Source organism: Mercurialis annua, linkage group LG5 (genome assembly GCF_937616625.2).
Source record: "Mercurialis annua linkage group LG5, ddMerAnnu1.2, whole genome shotgun sequence".
Taxonomy (NCBI): Eukaryota; Viridiplantae; Streptophyta; class Magnoliopsida; order Malpighiales; family Euphorbiaceae; genus Mercurialis; species Mercurialis annua.
The window spans coordinates 52891425-52898187 of NC_065574.1; positions in this window are offsets into that span (position 1 = coordinate 52891425).

Consider the following 6763-nt stretch of genomic DNA (forward strand, 5'->3'; position numbering starts at 1 on the left):
AATAAATAATAATTATTTTTTCTTTAATAATTATTTTTCTAAAAAAAATTTGATAAAAAATTTATTTAATTTAATATTTTTTTTACGATTTTTTTAATTTTTTTAAATTAGCGACGGATTTAAATCCGTCGCTAAAATCCGTCGGTAATTAGCGACGGATTTAAATCCGTCAAATCCGTCGCTAAAATCCGTCGCTAAAAACGGATTTTGCGACGGATTTGAAATCCGTCGCTAAATACATCAAAAATAATTGGCGGGAGTGTTCCCGCCAATTTAAATGGCAATTTAGCGACGGATTTCAAATCCGTCGCTAAATCCGTCGGTACAAAAAAATTAGCGACGGATTTTGAATCCGTCGCTAAAATCCGTCGGTAAAACACAGTTTTTTAGTAGTGAAAACCAAACCAAAACCTAAAACCAAACCAAAATATAAAACCAAACCAAAACCTAAAACCATAATTTCTGAAAATCTTAAACCAAATCGAACCATTTTAACCACTTGAACCACTTCATGCACTGTCAATTTCGATTCAGTTTTGCGGTTTGGTTTAGTTTCTGTTCACCCTTAACTTTAAATTTTTTCTTTTGATACATCAAACTTCATTAAATCGAATATGAATCAGTTATATTTATAAAAAAAATCGGAAGAGTTTGAAATTAAACTCGATGACCTGATATGGAACAGATAACATACTGTCTTATTCGCAAATCTAGTTATGAAAATAAAAAAATAAATTATTTACTTGTTTCACCAATAAAATGCAGTCTTTGTTCGAACTTCTCTATTAACCGCAAACTGATTTTTGAAATAAAAAACTATAGTCGTGATATTGAATGCGACCAATATCTGGAAACCATCATAAAGGGACAACAACCCTTTTACGAAGAAATGATAACAAACCTTCCATATACAGTGGATAAAACAAAGTTTTTAAGAAAAGACAAATAAAAAATATATATAAATAATTTTATCTTTATTGTTGAAAGATCTCTAATCTATCTACGATTCTTGATTCATGAAAAATTCAATAGAATTTGCATTGTCGATAAATATTAATCCATAAAAAAATATAAAAAATTGGGCTACTTATTATATTTTATAAAATTAAAATAACATAAATAAAAAGATGACTACCGTTAAAAGTATAATTAAACCATTGACAACAATCGAAGAAGAATTTAAAAAAACTATCGACAGTTAGGAATTTTTTTAGAGATAAAAAAGAGAAGAGAATCAAATTAAGAAGTGTTATCGGAATAAGTATATCAATTGGATCGCAAAATAATAATTTTAAGTATAAATTATTATTCGTTAGAGCGATTATTAGCGGGACTAAGTGAAAGCTAAAATAATTGAAATATAAGTCCCAAGCTAATAATTTATGTGTGTTAGCAAGGCGGTTTTCTTTTACTCTTCTTTTCATCCTCATTTTCCATATAACGGAAATGATGTTTTTAGATCTTTGGATATTTTTGTAGCCTCGTTTTGGTTGATCTTTTTAGATCGTTTGCCTTCCACTTTTTGTGGTAGACTGTAGTGCTTAATAAATCATCATTTATCCAAAAAAAAAAGAGAAGAGAAGTTAACCTTATATATTTAAATTTTAAACATTGATATTAAAATTTTATTTGGTAGATTCTATTAAAATTCAAACAGTTATTTGTTATGGATTTACTTTTTAATTCAGTAAGCCTTCATTAGAAAGTTGTTTTTTTTGTGATTTTTTTTATCATGTTTGAATAAAATTTATATGGTCTTTTGTACCTTTTTAGTTTTATTTTTTAATAATCCGTAAATTGTTAAGATACTAGGACGTGCTATTTATCCAAAAGTAAGAAAGTTAGAATAAGTAGGTCGGAAATGAGAATCAAATTAAGCAGTGTTATCGGAATAAGTATATCAATTGGATCGCAAAATAATAATTTTAAGTGAAAATTATTATTCGTTAGAGCGATTATTAGCGGGACTAAGTGAAAGCTAAAATAATTGAAATATAAATCCCGAGCTAATAATTTTTACGCCAAAATCCGTGAAATATTTTTAAGAAATTATGGAAAACATTTCATAATTTTTGGAGACCGTTTCAATTTAAGCACGTCGGCTAGTTGAGTAGTTGAGTTAAAGTGCAAATTAGCCACTTTAAGGCCTAAAATGGACTTTTAGCTACAAACTTCCGAAGGAAGTTGTTATTACTTTATTTTCTTAAGGTGAGAAAATAATATCGATAAATTGGTTATCGATAATCATTAAAATGAATTATTGGACGAAAAAGTAAGAAAAAGTGCAAGTTCGCTCAAAATTGAAATTTGAGCGTTTTTGGCCCAAATTGCCAAAATAAGTTATTGGAAAGTGAAATTATAAAATATAGGACTAATATTATTTATTGAAAATAAATAATATGTAATTAATCGGACCTAAAAGATTTAGTGTTCGACGGACTAAATTAGACGAAAGAAAAGTTATGGATTAAGAAATGAGGAAGTGACAATTTTAAATACTGAAGTAGACTTTAGCCAACAACTACTTAAAGAAGTGTTGATCTCCTCACATATTTCTTTTCCCATATTCAATTCATGATTTCATTAGCTAAGAAAAAGAAAGAAATGAGAGAAAAATGGAGAAGAGAGGAAGAAGAACAAAAGTGAGCGTTCATGCCATAATCGAGCTACAGAGGTCGTTTCTCAACCAAATTGGTTGATTCCGGTGGCTATGGATTCGGGATTCAATCCTCTACTCAAGGTAAGCATTGGTTTAAGTTTTTATTGAGTTATTTTGGACGAATTATGAAGGGAAAGTCTTAGGTATTTTCAGACATTTCATATTCATGGGTAATTGATGGTTGATTATTAACTATGAATTAGGTGTTTTAATGATTGAACAGTGAGTAATTAGGCTGAGGTATTAGAGAAAGATCATGGAAACTTGTATGATTAAAAATGGATTGATAAATGGTTATGAATTTTAAGGTATTTAAGTGAATTGTTGTTATGTGTATGTTTGATGAGTTTTGATGTTTAAAAGTTATGAATGGTGTGTCTTGATGGATGATTTGTGAATGAACTAAGGCTGTTGTGTTGAGGATTGCTAAGGCCGAATATTTTGAAATTTTGAGTGATTAATTTGATGAGAAAAGGGTAGGTGATTTGTGGCAAAACTTGATTGAATGAGTAATGATTAAGTGTATCTTGTCCGCAAACAAGTAGGACGTTTTGCATAAAACTGTTCTGCAAAACAGCCATGTTGCGGAGGCTATATCTCAAGATATGTAACTCCGAATTAAGTTCCAATTGTTGGTACAGAAACTTAAGGATGTTATCTAAATATGTCTAAGTTTATGTTTTTGCAAATTTAGATCCTAAGATGTTCATTTTGGACAGAATATTTTGTTGTGCAGTCTGCCATGCATTTTAACCAGCTCCAAGGGAATAACTTCCGAGCTGAGTTCCAACACCTTCGGGTGCTAATCTTAGTCCGAGAACTGAACAAAAGTTTTAGGCGACATTCTAAACTTTAAGAATGTCAAGTTTGTTTAGAGGTCGGCCTGTTTTAAATAAGCGGTTTCGATAGCCGAATTTGGCTAGAAATCATGTTTTGGATAAATAATCGTAGTTAGATTTTTAATTCAAGCTATTATCGAATTTGCATAGACTCGACGAGACGACTACTAACGGAACCCGAAACATGGCGAACACGATACCGTTTTGTTAGTTCTCAAAGATTATGAATAACAAGTGGTGAGTTTACAATTTAATTTGGGGTGTTATTATAAAAGCTATTTGTTTTAGATTATTCTATTAAACGCATTGCAAAAAGTATTATTATTTATAATGAATATTTATTTTTTATGAAAACTAGTATAGTGAGGACTGTGTGATAACCGGTGTTTGTGTCAGTCTAATGTGTCTAGATGAATATCATGATTATGAACATGTTGATTGTGTTTGGGTATGAAAAGGAGGATTATGATTTTATAGATACGAGGTTAACACGGTTGGAGTGGTGCTCTCGGGGCCCGTTTCTAGTGAGTTTACGCCGTTGAGCGGGGCTCTGGGCACTTACACCTTTAGATTAAGTAGTGGCAAAGTAATTCGGTGGAGTATTCTCAGATCTTTGCTACGTGGTCGATAATTCGGTTGATTCGAGATCTCGAATCCGTACCACTAAGGATGATACAATTTGATATGATACAGTATGAATAAGAATAGTTAAAAGTTTAAGATTAAGGTTTTGATCGGATCCAATACTTGACATATATTACATTTATATATATATATATATATATATGTGTGTGTGTGTGTGTGTGTGTGTGTGTGTGTGTTTGTTTGTTTTTAAATGCGATATTATTTTATATATTAGTAAACGTAAAATCACTAAGTATTTTTCAAAATATTCACCCCCCCCAAAGTGTTTTCTTTCAGGGGTATAGTATTGGACGTAACGGACTTCTATCTTTATTCCAGAAGTCTGGAGTATGTACAGAATTAATAGTGCTGCAGTTGTCAGGTCCTAGTGTATATGTTTGTGTTGGTTTATCAAACATTTTTGAATATATAAATTATACTATGATATATATGCAAGGTTTTTTTTTGAACTGTGCTTTTAAACCGTTTATTTAAGGTGGAACGGGCTGTGCTGGATGTGAGACATCACACTATAAGACCCAGGTTTTTATGTAACGTTTTCAAATTTTGAACAAGACGTTGTATACGTCAAGAATGGAAAGGCTTCATGAAAACATTTTTTGTATATGATTATGTTTTAGTTTTGCGACTCGAGATTTCGGGTAGTGACAATTTTTTAGATCTCTTAAAAAAATTTAATGTTTGTTTGGACTTTAAATTCAAGCTTTTGTAGATCTAAACTATTAAAAATTTGTAGAGCTAACTTTTTAAAATCTCATTTAAGATAAAAATCGAAAAATATTAGATTTCAATGGATGGAACGGGTCATCTGTCAAAAAAGAAAAAGGAGATATCGAAATATCCACTCAAATAAAACTTTGTTTATCGTTGTGTTAATTTTATGAGATTCATGGCTACTTTTTTTTATTCGCGATTAATTTTGTTATTTGTATTCTAAATTGTTGTTTATTATTTAATAGTGTAAATTTAAAAAATTCACATATATTGCCTTTTGTTATATGATTTTCATTATTTGTAATTTTAATTAATCTACCTTTAATATTTTGATTGTTAGAAAATAAAATAGGATTATACCCCAAAGCATTAAAGTTGTCCATCTTTTTATAAATGGCCACTCTATACTAATAACAAATATATTTACAAAAATACTTACTATATATAGAAGGCTTATCTCATTTTAGATTAAAAACTTATATAATTACACTCTTTTTTTCTCTTTCTCTCAAAATTCTTTCGTTCGCTTTTCCATTCGCGCTTATTTTCGTCTACTTCCGATGAATTTCTCATCTCTTCCGGACGTTTTTTCGTTTGTCTCTTCTATTCGCGCTTTTTCATTCGTCTTTTCGTTCGCGCTATGGATTTCTGGACACAATTTTTAAAATTTTTGTAGTTTTTTAGATTTTTTTGTGATTATTTGGACATTTTGTAAATAAATTATTATAGATTTATGATTTTTTTTATAAAATTGTTCCATTAATCATTTAATTATTTTGTCTCTCTCTTTTTCATAAATTTGTTTATTTATTTAATGCTACTAATTTTGTAACGAACGAATTGATTCACAGTGTATTTGCAGTGTTTTTATAATTTATTTACGTTATAGTGCATTTTTTGTGTACTTATAGTGTATTTCTGGTGTTTTTCAGTGTAGATATGTTTTTTTGTGTATTTCTGCCGTTTTTCTAGTATATCTAGGGTGTATTTGCAGTATTTTATGGTATACACCATAAAAACACTATAAAAATATCATAAATACACTATATATACGTTATTTTACACTATAAAAGCACAATAGATACAATATAATACACTATAGTTACACTAAAAACACGATAAAAAAATTTAAAAAAATACCAGAAAAAAATATATAAAAAAAGAAAATAACTCATTAAAAAGTGAAAAAAGATATTTGTGAAATTTAAAAAGAAGATATTTTTCGTAAAATTTTTTAAAAAATAAAGATAAAAAATAATAATAGAAAATTGTAAATAAAATAGAAAATATTGTAGCGTAGGAAATTTTCTCGAATAAAATTAATGCTATTTTTTTATTTAGAAAAAAATAAACGAATTAAACAAAAAAATGAAAAAAATAAAGAGTTTGATATAAAAATATAGCGCCGCACTTTACATTAGTATAAATTAACACCCGAAAAAATAAAAAATGATAACATCCTCATTAACCATATCTTAATTACTAAATTTTTTTTCTCCTCCGTCTTCTCTCTTAAGTCTTGATCATAAATCTCTTCAAACATTTTCTTGATACCAAACCAACTTAATTCTTGGTTATTACGCCTATAATATATGGCTATATTTTGTAAAAGTGCTTTAGAAATTAAGGTGGACGCCGTGGCCTGAGCGGTTGTATACGCCTCAACCCACCAACGGCGGGGTTGGCTCCATGCCAGGTTTGGTGGGCTTATTGGGAAGATGCTTTCTCTATGCTTCTGGGGCCATTTTCCTCTCTTTTATAGCCTACAATAAGTTTGTGTCACTACGTGAACACATACAAGAACTCAATATTTTGTTTCCGTCAAGAAATATGCAGTAAATGAGCTAGTGGTAGGCGTGAGACGGTCATGGCCCCCCTGACTTCAATTTTTTTTATTAATCATTAA